Source organism: Narcine bancroftii, chromosome 1, assembly GCF_036971445.1.
Source record: "Narcine bancroftii isolate sNarBan1 chromosome 1, sNarBan1.hap1, whole genome shotgun sequence".
Taxonomy (NCBI): Eukaryota; Metazoa; Chordata; class Chondrichthyes; order Torpediniformes; family Narcinidae; genus Narcine; species Narcine bancroftii.
In genome coordinates, this window is record NC_091469.1 from 376,596,328 (window position 1) to 376,614,265 (window position 17,938).

The 17,938-nt window shown below is 41.4% G+C and overlaps 1 protein-coding gene across 3 annotated transcripts in view; it reads left to right on the top strand.

The window, feature by feature from the left end:
- nedd9 (neural precursor cell expressed, developmentally down-regulated 9) overlaps positions 1-17,938 on the top strand; it is an 85,562-nt gene that overhangs the window by 8,260 nt on the left and 59,364 nt on the right. The gene's annotated exons all lie outside the window — the stretch shown is intronic.

Consider the following 17,938-nt stretch of genomic DNA (forward strand, 5'->3'; position numbering starts at 1 on the left):
GATCCCACCATCTGCAGACTTTCTTTTTTAACTCTCTTTAACAAATGCATGCTGACTGGCCTTGATCAATGTCCCTCTAAGTGTTTCTTCTGCTGCGCCTTGGAACATTTGCTCGCCTCCAATCTTGGGCTCTTTGAATTATAGTCAAACAATTTCTGCTGCCTTTTTAAAACACCAGTTGCACTTTCCAAATGCATTTATATTTGAATGAGAATAAAGTGTCAAAGAAATCAATTTGCTCATCCACATCCTGTGTTGACATAACATGAGCAGAGTTTAAAGTTGTTTATGACTTCCAATGCTAACTAGCAAAGGAATGTAGGAGAGGTGCATTCTCCACATATCACTTCTGCACAGGCCATCAGGAAAATAGAAACTGAAAGTGTTACTGGGATGTAGTTACACTTTGGCCAGGGGTAAGATATTTTAGTGTGGTAGTTAAATTTGGGTTTAACATACAATTCTCATCTTTTTTTCTCTTCTGCCCCTCCAACCATATCCACCTATGATCTCTTGCCTGTTGGCCTGTGCTCCTCCCCCTGCCCCTTTGTCCCCCTCCCCTCATCTCTTTATTCAGACACCTGCCTGCCTTTTGCTTATACCCCGATGAAGGGCTTGGCCCCAAAACATTGGTTACACTTCCTACGGATGCTGCATAACTGCTGAATTTCTTTTGCTCTTCCATGTATTGCACTTCATTCACGGTATCTGCAGTTTCCTGTTTAACACCAATTCTGAGAAATTTGTCTTTAATGTAACCTCTAACCTGTTTATAGAACTGATTGTAACCTCTAACCTCTGTTTAACCTCTATTGAACTTGCAGTTGACTGCATATGGCTGTATGCAAAAAGACAATGTCAGGACCGCTTAACAGCTTGTCTTCCTTGACTTAAAAAATCTGAATTTCTGGCAGCGAGACGCGATGAAAGTTACCCAGAAGGATTAAATTCCTGGGATTCATTGTGTCTATGACAAATACAGTCACATATGGAGTACTGAGAGCAGCAACGACTTTCATACTTATTACATGACTGTGGCATCTGAACCATGAGAATTGTTTGCCAACCTGATTATTTTTATGATGGAGAAGAAAAGGTTCATTCTCTTCAAGCAGCTAAGATGTATGGTTCTCCAGTGGCATTTTGAGTGTGATGTCTACAATAAGTGCCAGATTTTAAAAGCTGGAGGTGGAGAGAGAGTTTTGAGTTTATCAGTTTAACTCGGAATGAGGAATGTACACATCAAACTGCCCAGTTGGGTGATAAGAGAACTTACATGACATGTATTTTCCCTATTTCCATAAATTCTGATTACTAATGCTATTCAACCAAGGAAAATGTTGTGTATTTATTACATGACGATACAGGAATCTTGATCAGTTTTTAAAATATTGAATAGGAACGTGTACAGAGTAGGATCAGGAAGTGAAGTTGTTGAAGCATGTGCCCAGAACTTCTATTAGTCCTGTGTGAGTTAGTTGCTTGATGAGCAGGACAGGGAGAGTAGGCCATTTCAGATAGCCCAAAAATTGAGATCTAAAGGCAGAGAAACTCCATCAAAACACATAATCACCTACCTTTCTGAATGTGTGGAGACGGTCTCTGAGTTACATATTCCAACTCCTTTCCGAGAGGGATAATTTCTGCAGTGCAGCCCTCTGCTGGTCAATCTGAATGTACAGCCTTGCTAAGCGGCTGTTTAGGGGCGGGATGATGATGCTGTCAACCCGTGACCCATATCCCCACTCACCCCTCTCCCTCCAAGTCAGGGGTGGCAGGGCAGTGGGAGCTGTCAAGGGGGGTCGGCGGGCAGGGGGGACCATCGGGACAGCGGGGACTGGCATGGCAGTGGAAGCCATCAGGGGGCAGCTGGTGCAGGCTGGGACAGCCACACCGAGCTGCTTCGACCTTCGGGGCCGCTCTCTACAGCTCAAAATGTGGCAGAGCAATAGCAGTCTTCCCTACCCATAATCCCTCATACAGGCGGAACTGTTCTGGCAATCATAGTGCGGTTTCAGCTGTGTGGAGAATTATGGGTAGGGTATGCCGCATATTTATGATGGGTGGCGATTGGCACCAGTCGTCCCACCTCCGTCCAATCCGTTGGGCACTACGAGGCACCTGTGGATATGGATGGGACACTGGAGCAGCCTTTTAGGGCTGCTGTCTAAAAGGTAAGTTCCCATTTTTCTATCCGCTCCAAAGGCGGTCTCAAGGCGGAGATCTGACATGAAATAGCCTAGTGATAGTTCACGAATGAACTCCCAGTTGCAGTCAAGGCCCTGGCATTGCACCAAAAATATGTTATCAGGTATTCTTCTCTCTGAGCTACAGCTGGGTGGGAGGGGGATAAGTATCAGCCTGCTGCGTTGGATTAGGATGAGGAGGAAGTTCAAGACCAGCAGTTGTGATATTTGGGGAACCCAGACATCATGACAGAACAGCATTTCATTTGTGGGATGTAAATGAGGGAACATTGCACAAAATTGAATTAGGACATGGTAGATCAAGGCTTAAGATTTCAACAATGGGTGAGTGAGGGCAAGGAGAGGTACAACTGGTAGTTATACAACTCATAGACTTGTACAGCGTGGAAACAGGCCTTCTGCCCAACCTGTTCATGATAACCAAGTTGTCTATTCAAACTTTCCAGTTGCCTGTATTTGGCCCATAATCCTCTAAACCAGTGATATTCAAACTTTTTCTTTCCACTCACATACTACCTTAAATAATCCCTTACTAATCACAGAACACCTCTAATGTGAGACATGGTACCCATATCAGAGTCACTTGCCAACTACAGCAGTATCATATACGTTCTCTAATGAAGACCACCTGGTGAAACAATGTCTCCAATATCGAGGTCCTTTTTCAAGCCGGCATGCCAGAAGTTTCAAGATGTATGTGGTCAGAATGCCTGACAGATGACTGCCCAAGGACATCTTGTACGGCCAACTGTCCAGTGTTACCTGAAAATGAGGCCAGCGACTACGGTACAAGGATGTTCTGCGCAAGAGGTTCAAGAAAGCTGACATTGCCCCATCAACATGGGAGGATTTGGCTCAAGATCACTCGCAGTGGAGAGACGCTATCAGAAAAGGTGTGGACACTGCTGTGAAAAAGGTCAAAGAGGCAACAGAGGAAAGGCACAGGAAGCACAACAGAGCTTCTGCCCCTGTTGCCCCTCCAGGCCTCACCTGCCTGTAAAGGATCGGCCTGTACAGCCAGTTCAGGATGCACATATCAAGCCCATAAAATGACTGAAAGGAAGCATCATCATCTATGTGATGGATAGCCAGATGATGACATAGGGATTACTTAAGGTGGTATGTAGATGGAAAGAAAAAGTTTAAAAACCACTGCTCTAAACTTTTCGTACTCATGTATGTGTCTAAATGACGTCTAAACATAGTTGTACCCATTTCTACCACTTCCCCTGGCAGCTTGTTTCTCTTGGGTCCCTTTTTAAATGTTTTTCCTTTCACAAACCTAAGGCCTTTTAGACCTACATACAGCATAGTAACTTGCCCTTTCAGCCCACGATCCTGCCCCCCCCCCCCCAATTGATCTATAACTCTAGTACATTTTGAAGGGTGGGGGAAACTGGAGCATCCAGAGAAAACACACACGGACATGGGGAAAACGTTCAAGCTCCTTACTGATGGTGCTGGGTTCGGACTCTGGCTGCTGGCATTGTAACAGCATTGCACTAACCACTAGGCAAACTATATCACCCATAGTTTTAGGTTGCCCTACCCTAGGGAGAAAACTGGACCATTGACTCTTGCAATTTTACATTCCTCTTTAAGATCACTCCGCAGCCTCCTATCCTTCAGGGGGAGAAAAACCCAGACTATATAATCTTTCCTTGTAACTCAAGCCTTCTAATCCCAGTGACATAAATATTTTCTTCACTTTTTTTAAATGAGATCTCTCCTATAGTTGGGAGACTAGAACTGTATACAATGGCCCCAAATGTGTTCTCACCCTATGTCTTGTAGAGCTGTTACTTGATGCTTCAACCCATGTGCTCAGTGCCCTAACCGACAAAAGCAAGCGTTTCCAGTGCCTACAGTGTTAGTAAAATCCAGAGATATTGGGGCATCCTGGTCAATGCTCCAAAAGGAGTGCTGCTTGAGAATCATGTGGTTCCCCTGCATGCTGGGGTAACATTCCTTCTGAGTCACCTGTGGCTTATGCCAGGAACTCCAGCCCCAATTATACTTTCAGAGTGAAGTATCAGAACACAATTATCCTCTTTAAATCTGAGCGCATTTGTGTAATCCTGTTTTGGGGGGGAGGGAAATTAAGCAACTGAACTTCAAGGCCATGACCTTTAACTGACTGAAGATTTTTTTTGAAGTAGAAGTTATTACTCATTTACATTTCCTCACTTTCTCTCTGTTCTCCCCGCCACACACCATTAACACCAGGGAGTACACTTTAATTGGACCTTAATTTTTTTTTATTAAATTGGTGTTTTTTTTGCAAGAATGGACTGTTTTCAGAGAATAGTTCTTGAGTGAACACTGAAGCTAAGCAGTGTTCTAATCTAAGCATTCACCAAATGTTCACTGAACACCTACACTCTGTTTGTGGGTTTTAACTTGAGCTTCCTGTTGCCAACCATTTTAACTCCCCTAACCATGTTTGTCTTCAGTCTCATTCTTTATCAGGCCAAGCATATTACTTCTGGATAGCCTCAAACCTAATGGCATGAAAACTGATTTTTTGAATTTTAAGTAACGCTTCCTGCTTTCATCTCTTCTTTACCTACTTATGTACGTTCTTCTTTCTCGGTCTAACTTTTCTTCACCTCTGCATCTCACATTTTCTGTCCCATCACCTCTGGGGCCCCTCCAACAGCTGCTTTCCTCCTTTGCAATGTAATTTCACTTTTTTTATCTTGCTCTTGATAAATTTCCAATATGAAACGATGACTGACCAAGTCTATCTGTGGTTGCTGTCTGACCTGTGGACTTCCCCCATCAATTCTTTATCTGCTCCACTAAGACCTGTGGATTATAAATCAGTCCATTGTGCTGATTATGGGTGTTGTCCCTCCTTTGGAGATGGGCTCAGGTGATGTAAATGGGACTGAAGTCATTCCAGCCAACCATGCACTCACCTGGATTCAAGATTAAGTAAATCCAAAATTCTGTAGACACTATGAATGAAATAAAAACACAAAATGCTGTAGAAGCTCAGCAGGTCAAACAGTGTCCCTTAAGTAGCTAAAGTAAAGATATATAAACAATGTTTGGGCTTGAGACCTTCACAGTTGCTTTGATGCTACTGCTATTTGCTACTCCAGACAGACTGTTCACATGACCAACATTTGACTCTTAAAACAGATGCTCCTTTTCAGTCTTTGCCACAGGAATTGATTACTGGATCAATAGAGAGAAAGATTCAAGTATGTTCTCAAAACCTCCTTGGAAAAATTGTGACATCCCCAGTGCCTCAGGAAATCCTGGCTGACATCTGGTCAAAGTGGAGAAGATGATTATTGACAACCTGGAGTCAAGAATGCACTGAAGCCTGGAAGTAGTGGTGGGACACCAGGTGGGAGTGAGCTCACCATCCCACAAGCTACCCATCCAGAGAGTTGTGAATGCTATCATGCAGACCAACTTCCCCTCCATCGACTGCCTCGGGAAAGCAGCTGACACATTAAAGGACTCGTCCCTCCCCAGCCACGCTCTCTTCTCCCCTCCACCCATTGGGAAGAAAATGCACGAATTTGAAAATGCGACCCACCTGATATAAGGACTGTTCCTTCCATGCTGTAATCAGACAATTGAATAGACTTCTCATTTATGAAATGATGCTGCCTTTGCACCACTTTAACTGCACTTTTATTCTCTGTAACGTGACACTCTGCACCTTTTTTTTTACCCCCATCTATTGCACTCAAGGCTAGGTTGACTTGCCTGGAGAGAACCCAAATCAAAGTTTCTCACTGTATCTTGATACACAGGAAAATAAACAATTCAGTTCAACTCAATTGAACTACTTGTCCCAGAGTGGACAATCCTTGATGCCAAGCGAATATATAAGTAAAAAATGCAGAATAACGTTTGTAGCATGAAAAGGATTTACTTGACATGGCACCTAGGTCACAGCTGTTTGTTTCAACATCTGAGATTACATCAACATTAACCAAAATTTCTGTGCTATGTTTGTTTGTCTTTCCTTTCTCATTGGTTGCAGCTTTTTGAAAATTGATTTGACTTTGTCTGTATCAAGTTGAAAGTGCAAGGGAATCTAATGTGATATTTAATGCCACAAGAAAATTAACTACAATTCACTGAATGGAGATCACCCTTTCAGTGAGAAGAGATGGGAGGTAGTGGTGGAGATATCTTGTTAAAAGTATTACATAAGAAAACATGACCAGGTTTATACAACTGTCCCTTGCAGTCCATGCTGGTCTCAACTCCACTCCTGTGTCATTTCTCTGTAACCCTCAATTCCCTGATCTTTCTAAAATTTATCAAGCATTATCTCCTAAAAATCTAATGATTTGGCCTCCCCTGATCCGCAGGAGGCAGAAAACTAGGACACAATGCTTTTACGGTGCTAACGACCCAGCTTCACATCTGACGCTCTCCGTAAGGAGTTTTTGTGTTCTCCCTTGACTACATGGGTTTGTGGGTGCTCTGGTTTCCTCACATCCTTCAAAGACATATGGGGTTTGTAGGTTAATTGGTGTATTGGGGCAGCACGGGCTTTTGAACTGGAAGGGCCTGTTACCTTCCTGTATCTCTAAATTTAAAAATTGTTTTAAAAATATTAAAAGAATCACTGCCCTCTGGGGGAAAAAAAAGAGCACTGAAAGGCTGGGCTTTGGGGAGTGTGATTGAACAGCAAGACCTTGGCGTACAAGTGTATAGTTTTCTGAAAGTGATGACAGGTAGTGAAGTGGAAGATGATAGAGACACATGCCTCTATCAGCTGAACTCCTTGGCTATAGAAATTTGGATATTATTAATCAGTTTGATTGCACTTCTAGTATTGTATGCTGTTTTGGTCACTGCATTATAGGAATGATGCTTAAGCTGCAAAGAGTGCAGGTAAAATTCATAAGGATGTTGCTGGCATAGGAGGGCTTAAGGGATAAGGTGAGATTGGATAGGCTAGCAAGGTTTCCCTGGAGTGAATGAGGTTGATGGGTAACCATGTTGAGGTTTATAAAAATGTGAAGGATGTAGGTAGGGTAGATAGTGCTATTCCGAGTGAGGGGGAATCTAAAGCTAAAGGAAATTGGTTTAACATGAGAAGGGAAAGATTTAAAGGGAATCTGAGGCCCACATGATGGTGTATACATGAAACGAGCTGCCAGAGGATGTGGTAGATGCAGGTGCAGCTACTCCTTTTAAAAGTCCTTTGGACAGATACAAAGACAGAAAAGGTTTGGAGAAATATGGATCAAATGTGCACAAAGAGGTTGAGCATGAGTCAGTCTTAAACAAGATGTTGGGGTCAAGCCCAATACACAAAAGTTCTGGAGAAACCCAGCAGGTCATGGAGCATCCACAGGAAATAAGGGGTAACCTGAGCCCTTTGTCAGGAAAGAGTATGTGTAGAATAGGTAGACATCTTGGTTGGTATAATTGAGTTGGGCCAAAGGCTCTGTTTCAATGCAGTATAACTGTAAATCTGCAATCCTTTTAAATGATCAGCACCTTTTTTAATACATATATTGCTATTTCTGTGCTATTGCACGATGTACTTTCATACTAAAGAAGACATTTTGTTGGTGCAATTGTGTTAGTGAAAATTATGAGCATTGTTCAGTAGCCACTTGATAAATGACATAGGCCTTTTCACAAAGCCATTCATTGTAAATTGCGAAATTTCCAGTACCACCGAGCCCTCACCATTGGTGAATGGTGAGCTGAATCACAGAGAGGCTTTTCATGTGACGAAGAGGTTTTGAATGAATGCTCTTGTGCTTTGTCAGTCAGGGAAGAAGGAAGGTGAGGTTATTATAAGCTTGTTACAGCAGAGGTATAAAGTCCACTGATCTCATCTCTGGATCCCCTTACATTGCACTGTCCTGATCATCTTAGCGTCTCACTCTCATATAGGTCAAAATCAGATGTGTCCAGCAACTAATCTGTGACCAACAACCGATCTGTGTTCTCAGTGGCATCTTCATAGGAAAGAGGTTACTTATCAGCAAAATCATAAAACATTTACTTGCTTTAAGTTTTATTTCTTCAAAGAAGAATTCAATACTAAAATTCACTAGCGACCTTCATTTAATTTTGCTTAACCAACGGGCTTTTTGGATTAAAGCTCCAACTATATTATGGAACTAGATATGTAACTGCAAATTTCAGTTGCAAGCTCTTTAGTTCAAAACAAATTGATAAAATGGAAGTCTTGGGTAATAGCACAGGAAGTGGGTGCAGCAACTACAAATGTCAAACAAGCTATATCCAGGAAGTACAAATGTTTAAACCAGCCTCTCCCAACTTGTGCATAAAGTCATTTCCAATAGATGGTTAGTTTAAATCAACTGATTACTGAGGTATAAATAAAGTGTGGGAGCTTCAAAGCCTTCTCGTGAAAAGCCCAAATCGGCTGATTACTGAAGAATTAATAATGCACAAGTTTAAATCCTTTTGATTCTTGGTGGATTGTTTAACTGGTGTTTCTCGTGGTTCCATAATATTTTTCTCCTTTGAGAGTGGGTTAATAGAGGTTATTGTTAGCTATGCCTCCAAGGACATAAACTTAAATTCCCAATCCATAGATCTCTGCCTTTGTCACTTCTGAACCCCAGCCCCTTTAACCAATGTCACATATTGCCTGATAACCCAGTGACGCATTGGAACGTTTGGCGATATGAGTAGTCAAACACAAGCTGTTGCGTGTGCTATAGCAAAATACCGTCACGACAGGACAAGGGATGATGTTTTTGGACAGGAATCAAATCTACACACTTGTTTCCCATTAGATTCAGTATGCTGGCCTGTCACAAAAGCTAGCAGATGGGCAATGGTCAATGTTTAGGTACAAATAAAGGATGGAAAATCAAAACCCCGCAAATGCAGAAAATCTGAAATAACAATAGATAATGCTGGAAATACTCAGCAGGTTAGGCAGCATCTGTGGAGAGAGAAAAACAGTTAACATTGCTGATCAGGATGGAGAAAAACATCACTGCTGATTGGAATTGTCTTGTGGCCCCATAATTTCTTGGATACTAGGAGAGCTTAGTCTTTTACTTTAGTAGGAAACATTGGGTGAGTTTTTGGCTTTAGTGGATAGTACTGGGAGTGTTGTATAATGTCGTCATCAAAATAAATATCCCCTACACTGGCCAGACAGTAATCCACTGGATTACATCTCTGAAGTTTAATTCCATGTGCCAAAAAGTTATCTGTTATGAGAGCCCAATATTTTGATTTGAGATTATTTCTTCATTTAGTCACAGAACTAAACAGTTTCTAGGCTGAAAAAAAATACTTGGGGAAAATGAACTAATTCAGTGATTCTCAACCTTTTTCATTTACAGACCCCCTCAAGTGTTGCTTTACTTATTGCAGACCACTTAAAACAAACACACAGACCACTAATGTGGTGAGCGGAGAGGCTGTTGAGATCATACCAATTCCCAAACCCCAAATTAAATTTTTTGTTTCATTTTGATGGGAACGTTTTTGAGGAATATATACATCTCATTTACTGTATTATTATTGAACTGTACAGACCAAAACAGATAAAGTAGCCTATGTGCACACATATACACAATACACAGCACATAATAATTACATATATACATCTCCTTCTTGATGGTAGTGGTTCAAAGATACTGTGTGCTGGATGGAAAGGATCCTCAATAATTCTTTGAGCTCTATTTAAGCAATGGTCCCGGTGAATATCGTCAATAGAGGAAAGGAAGACCCCAGTGATCTTCTCGAACATTTTGATGATCATCTGTAGTGACTTCCATTCAATAATATAAGAAATTATTTATCCTTGGCATGGAACATCAGTGGTCTACAGACCACAGGTTAGCAAGTACTGAGATAGAAGATCAACCATGCTCTTATTAGATGGCACTACAGGCTTAAGAAATTTACTCCTGCATTATTTCTTCCAATTATATTACCCACTCTGTTCTCCCTCCCTCCCTCCAATTCCTGATCTTCTTTCCTTCCTCACAAGGATATTTCTGGGACTGGACGGATCGAGTTATAAGGAGAGGGTGGATAGGCTGGGACATTTTCCCCCTGGAGCATAATAAGATGAAGAGCAATAACATGGAGGTATAGAAAGTCATGAGGGATGAGAATAAGGTAATGGATAAATCTTTCTTCTCCAAAGTTAAGGAGTCTACACAATTAGAGGGTGTTAACATTTAAGGGGAGGGAGGAAAGGTTTAAAAGAAATCTGAGGGGCAAGTGTTCCACACAGGGTGGTGAGGATGTGGAAAAAGCTGCCGGATGAAATAGTAGAAGTGGGAACAATTATAAAAAGACAGTTATATGGATTGGGAAGGCTTTAAGGGGTGTTTGAGAAATAAACGCAGGCAAATGGAGTAATCTATTGTAGTTTATGTATCTTATACACCTGGTTCGCTGAAGCAAATAAAAATGATCTCATTATCAAAATATCAGTTCAATTATAGATTTAGTCACCTTTAACTTTTAAGGAACTATTGTTTAAGTTCAGTCAAAGCAGGCCACCAGGGAGTGACATCATTTGTCCCATTTCACCATCTTCAAAATTCCCTGGACCCTTACAACTTGTTAACTGTCCATTGACTTGCCACAGATCTACTGACAGCAACTAACATATCTTTGGGATATGAGAGGACTCTGAAGCATCCCTGGAGTGAAGAGAAGGGGGGGGAGGGGAAGGTGGTGACAAAACCAATCTGGTCATGTAGAGAGACCATAAACTCACTATGCAGAACCTGAGATTGGAATCAAACCTGGGTCACTGGAGATCCATTTTCACTGAAGGATTTCTTCAGTAGTCCAGGATATCGGGCAGTACAGTCAAAGTTAGCAGTTAGCACAATATAACGAGCCTGCAGCTGACGTGGACTTTTACCCCCTCCATAAATCTTCGTCCGCGAAGCCAAGCCAAAGAAAGAAGATTACAGTGCCACAAATCTGCCACTGCCTTGAGGAGTCTGTATATGCTCCTTGTGACCTGAGTTTCCTGTGGGTGCTTACATTCAAAAATTATACAGAGTTAGTTACATGGTCATATTTGGATACTATGGGCCCATGTGCCAGAAATACCAATTACTGTGTTGTATCTGGATCAGGCTACTTCCACATCTTTACTGACAATGTAGCAAGTCAGGAACATTGGTGGTGATTTCAGCCACGACAGACCATGCAATGGATTCCCATCTTGGTTATGTCTCTAGTTTGTGGAAAACATAAATGTACATTGAATGCAAGTAGGTAGAGATTGAAATTTTACTCTTTGGCTGAGGGAGAAATCCACTATTTTCACTGACTGAATGCCATTGTTTAAAGGAACCAAAATGTAGAGTAGATCATGCAAGTTGCTTGCTTTGAGTACAGACTGACACCAACTCACACCTGCTTATTATGCAACACTGCTAGCTCATGGTATGTAAGATTATGCACAAGTTGTGTGCAGTTGTCATGTTTATTGCTCCATTTGCATTTGAAGGGAAATGAGTGTCCCAGATTTGTAAGACCCCCCCACCGTCCCCGGCTGGGTTTTGTACATTCATAATTCTTAGGACTTTCCAAGGCAGTGGGAGTGTCCTGAAAATTCAAGGTGAAATTCATAGTCTAGGTATCTCACCAATTCTACATAAGTAAAACCTCTGGATATCCATAGACTGCTGATAGAGAGGCGTAAGTGTGCCCCACCTGAGATGTGGGATCTACCAGCAACACTAGACTAAAACATAAGCCTTCATATCAATAGACAGGTCTAAGTAGCATTTAATTCAAGCAACAAGCTTTTACTACTTGCTGTGTGGCTTCAGAAGCTCCCTCACTGTACTTCCCAGGGGAACAATTTGGTCTGAACCTACATTACAAGACAACAATATGCAAAGCTCCTTTTCTGAAGTTAGACAAAATAATGCCTTTCACGTCACTGTGTGTGAGGGTGGAGGGGGGAAAGGGAATTTTCAAACACATTACTCAATCATCCCACGCTGAAAATCTACAAGTTTTGTGTGAAACATGAAAAGCATTGAATCAACTGTATTCACTGGAAATTTAGTCATTCAAGATGAGATATCACCAGAAATGACTCTGATCCATTCCTTCATTGGAACAGTCACAGAGCGTAGCTATAATGGGCAGAAGACATTTATAGCCAAACATTAATTAACCAACCTTGATGATCATTACTGCATCATTTAAATTTACTACTGACATTTTTTGCTTCACTGATTAATAGATGATGATCAGGTACGTGCCAAACACGTACATTAACATCAGCTTGTAACTCACCCTCCCTCCTCCACTTTCATCCTCTTCTGCCCCCTCCCTCTCTCCTTCCATCACCCCACACCCTCTCCATCTCTGCATCTGCCCCCGCGTGCTCTCTCATTCACAGCCTTCATCAACTTTCCTGGTAACCTCCTCCAAAAGTCTATAAGTTTGGTTAAATGCAATCTACCACACTCAAAGCCATGTTGACTATTCCTAATCAGTCCCTGGCTATCTAAATAATTGTATATATGATCTTTTAGAACACTTTCTTAAATTTACCTAATACTGACATCAGGTTCACCGGCCTACAATTTCCAGGATTACTTTTGGAGTCTTTCTCAAACAACAGAATAACATGAATTACCCTAATAGCACCACATTCATGGTTAAGGACATTTTAAATATTTCTGCCAAAGTTCCTGAAATTTCTACATTTGCCTCCCTCAAGGTCCAAGGGAATATCTTGTCAGGCCCCAGGGATTTATCCACCCTAATTTGTTTTCAGACAAAAAGTACTTCTCCTCTTTAGGTTTAATTACCTTTCTCCTTGTTTTACTTACTTCCCACAACTCTGTGCCTGTTTCCTGAGTGACTACTGATACAGAAAAAAAAACATTTATGACTCTTCCCATCTCTTTTAGCTCATATAAAGCCAACCACTCTGATCATCACTGGGACAAATTGTGTTCCTTACTATCCTTTTGCTCTTAATACAGTATATCTGTAGAAACCATTAGAATTTTCCTTCACATTTTCTGCCAAAGCCACCTCCCGTCTTCTTTTAGCCTCCTGATTTATTTCTTGAGGGTTTTCTTGCATTTTGAATACCCCTCAAGTACCTCATTTGCCCCACATTGCCTATATCTATTATACACCTCACTTCTTCCAAACTATCGGTGTGAGTGGTTGATAGTTAATGCGGACACGTGGCCTGTTTCTGTGCTGTATGACCCTGGACGAAAGGGATGAGGATACTGGATTTAGCATCAGATGCAAGGATGGAAACGCATGATATTCCAGAAGATGGAAAGGGCGTTGGTAATCTTTGCTGTCATATCATTCTTTGTCCCAATCTATACTTAGTCAAAGCATTCACTATTAGATGGTAAACAAAAAGACTGTTGCTAATGGGAAACTGGAGCAACACACATAGAAAATGCTGAAGGAATTGAGTGGATCAGGCAGCATCCCTTTGTTACACTAAATCAGGGACTGCTCTGACAGAACCAAAGGACTGAGTTCACTATTGCAAGTCAGATATTTTGAGAGGATTACTATGAATAGCTATTGACTATATTGTATTTATTTTTAAATGTAATTTCATGATTTTACTATCATAGGTTTTCTTTATAAATACCTGTTCAGCTGCAGCAAGTAAAAATTTCAGTGCATTGTACAATGTATGACTGTAAACTCATGATCATTGTCCATGGACAGGAGTAGGCAGTCAGTGTTTCAGGTTGATGAAGGGTTTTGACCCAAAACATTGACTGCCTATTGCTTTCCATGGATGCTATCTGACCATCAAAGTTCCTCCTATACTTTTGTCGTTTATGATTCATCAGGAGGTATTCTGCTATATTTCTCCTTGAGCATGATGCTTTCTTTTGTGGTAGAACCAACATGGTATACCCTTACACTTGTGCAAACTCTGCTCAAATAAACACGTTCATGCAGAAGAGCTAAGTTACCATAAGGCATAAGAGCAGAATAAGGCTATTCAGCCCATCTAGTCCACCTTGCTGATCCATCATGGCTGATTTTACTCTCCTTTTCAACCCCATTCTCTTGCCTTTTCCCTGTAACCCCAGATTCCCTTCCTGGTCTGCCTCCACCTTAAATATTCCCTATGACTTGACCTCCACAGCCATCTGCAGCACCAAATTCCACAAATTCACCAGTACCAAATTCCACAAATTCACCATCTTTGGGTAAAGAAATTCCTCCACATCACTGTCCTAAAGGGGCATTTTTGTATTCTAAGATTGTGCCCTCTTGTCCTAGACTCCCCCACAATAGGAAACATCCTCTCCACATCCATTCTATCCAGGCCTTTCAGTATTTGATAGATTTCAATGAGATCCTCATTCTTCTGAACTCCAGCAAGTACAGTCCAAGAGCCTTAAAATGGTTCTCAGTCACATCCAGTTCTCTAGATCTGCTATTCTCAACCTTTTTTGGCTGTGCCCCCCCCCCCCCCACCTTAGGACTCTTTTTAAAAGTTTATGGGCTTTCTTCCTTATGAAGCAGTCACGTTTAGTTGGTCATCATCATACTTCTCTCCTACCAACTACATAAAAAACATTTAAAATATTTTATGATTTCAGTCTATGGGCCCCCCCCCTTAAAAGTGCTGAAGCCCCAGCATGTGGGGAGTGTATGTGGTGCCTTTTGAGAATGGCTGGTCTGAATCAATATTGTCTATGCTAAACCAATTTGATTCACAGGTCATCTTAAATTCTAAAAGCCAGAAGTGATTGCGACACAGACTGAAAGAACAAATAGCTGTGTTCTCTGATGTAACTAGGGCAAACTGGACAATTCAGTCTTGAGTGGGTGTGGATTTGTAGCCAAGGTTGGATGGGGGATCAATTTAAATGCCATTCAGATAGAGGCAGGTGATGTATTAATTCAAAGCCAAAAATTCTGGAAAGACTCAGCAGGTCTCTGGCATCTGTGGAGAGAGAAACAGTTAACATTTCGGATCTGGGAGCCCTTCATCAAACCTGGGAAAGAGAGAAACCATCTGAGATGGCAAGAGAAGGTGGTGGAGGGGATGCTTAGAATGAAGCATATACCCTCATCGAGGAGACTAAGAGATGTGATTTGGCAATAAAGTGCACTTAAGATCAGCTTAACCTTCTTAATCTGTGCAACATGCAAAGCAGGGGGCTAGACGAGCAAGAAAAACAGATAAAATTATGAGATACATTAATGGCAAGTTCTGATTATTAATTATTATTAAGAAATTTGGTCTATTCAAAAGTGACTGTGGAAGAGTGCAACGAGCCCAGATGGAAGAGGAGGTGCAGGTCCTTGTTTGCACTGGGCCTCATTCTAACAGTGCTGGAGATAAGAGAATGAGGGGGATAATGAATTGAATTGGCAGGCAGCCAGCGCCTCCAGGTTACTGCTGTGGACTGAAAACAAGAAGCTCAGGACCATGCACACTCAGGAAATGTAAGCTGATTTTAGCCGCGACATTGTGTCATCTTGTCTCGTCCTACTAGAGTTATTCCCTCTCCCTCCTTCTCTGCATGAAAACTACTTGTTTTTGTGCTCTTTCCCATTTTTGATGATCAGAAACCCTGTTTCTCTTTCCACAGATGGGACTAGTGTTTCCAGCTGTAATAATTTAAGTTTTCCAGCTTCTCTGACTTTTTTAAATTTTAATTGTCGATGTGAAGCATATTGTTGTGAGGCAGAGGAATTCAGTGGAGTGTTTTCCTGTCTCTGTGTAGGAGGGAGTGTTGGAATTTCTATCCATAATTAGGAATGGCATGATACAGTGCCAACTGAACACACACTAAAACAATTAGATATTGTTACCTAGTCAAAGAACAGAGTGTATCACACCTTGATGAAGGGCTCAGTCATGATACTTTGGTAACCCGTTACTTCCCATAGATGCTGGATGACCTGCTGAGTTTCTTCAGCACTTCTGTGTATTTCACTACAATTCCAGCATTTGCAGATGTTCCTGTTTCACTCAATAGATAGAATCCTGGGAAGAGAAGGATGTCCAAGTTCACAAGAGGTTAGAGGAATGATGGGCGATCCTATTGAGACAGGCAGGATTCTGAGGGGGGCTGACAGAATAGATCCCAAGGGATCTGAAAAGTTTAGCATTACAGGGTATAATCCAAGGGGAAGGCCTCACTTGTTTAGGACCATGAAGAGACAATGGACCATGAAGCGAAGAGTTGTGTGTATTTGGAACCTTTTACTCTAAAAGATGGTCACTTGTTGAGCAAATTCATACAATTTTTGAAAGCTAGGGATATGGGTTGCATAAGGCATAGTGAATCTGAAACAGAGGAGCAGGTGTGATATTGAACAAAGAAACACATTTAAGGGGCTACTATTTCTCCAAGCATTTCAATTTAATTTCAGTTGCCATTGAATGATAAGCTGAATTAACCAGTGCAAAGATTTGAATTTTATAAGTAGATTGGTGAAACGCAAAGCAAATATTCTTAAAGATAACCTGTACAGGTCATCGTATCTTTACCAGAGTATAAGTGAAAGAAGTAACAGAGCTATCACATTGTATTTGGGAATGGCGTGAAACTAACTGATAAAATGGGCATTCTGTAAGTTACACACTCTATAAACATTGAGATCATATATTGGTTACGTGACTTTGGCCATGGATTTTACAATGTAAATATTTGCAGTATTTCTGATCATTCATTGCACTGGTTCCAGTCAGTGTATCCTACAGTTAAATAACCTAAATAAGAAAGTCTGCAGATGCTGAGGTTGAGTGCAGTACACAAAGGTGCTGGAGAAACTTTGCAAGTCACCCAGCATCCATAGGGAGTAAAGGATACCCAATCATTTTAGTCCTGGGCCCTTTATCAGATGTAAGGAAAAACAGGCAGGCACCTGCTTTTGTACTTTCCTCCATACTCTACATTACATCCTAAATCTTGTTTATTGGTTTAAGTTATTATTGAACCGGTTGCCGCATCAGTTTCATTGGCTGAATTGCACAATAAATGCAGCTTTTTATCACATATTGGAGCTTGTGACAACAATTGTGGAGGCCCAAAATAGTTGGATGTAAATTAAGCAGAAAGTGTGGCTGCCAAGTATCCATAAGGAGGGGTAACTGGGCAGTCCTGGATGCTAATTGGACACATTCCATTCCACCATTCCCCAGCATCCCCTCCTCAGTCCACCTCATCTATTTATTCTTTCTAAATTTGTGACGTTTACCTTCTCCCTCATCACCCATCTGCAACTTCCAGCAGCCATGCAGATTCACCAATCTGAAGCAATCTGCTTGGCTTTTGCTGACTGCCTGCCTGCCTGACCTGACTTCAGATGTATTGTTTGTGTTTCGGCTAAGGTTGTGGCTTTCAATTAGCGAAGCACTGTGAGAGATCCCTCTGCTCTCCTCACATCTTCACTCTTATTCCTATCCAGCAGAGTGGGGCAGCTACATGTTGACTCTTAAGTTGGAAGGGATTTAACTATCCATTGAATGCCATATAAGTAAATAGCAGAAACTCATTAAGCTACACAAAATCATGATTATGCTAAATGCACAAATTGAAATTTCCTTAATATGCAATAGTGTCCTTTCCACTCTGAAAGTAAAATTTCTGGACTACCCATTGTATAGTGTGTTCAGGCAAGAGCATAAAATTTATAATCATTCTCCTGCTTGTTTTATGGAGCCTTTTATAGTTTTCCCACATTATCAATAGGTGTGGGGACCTCCCCTCATTTTGACCCAATTCTAGCACATTGTCTTGAAT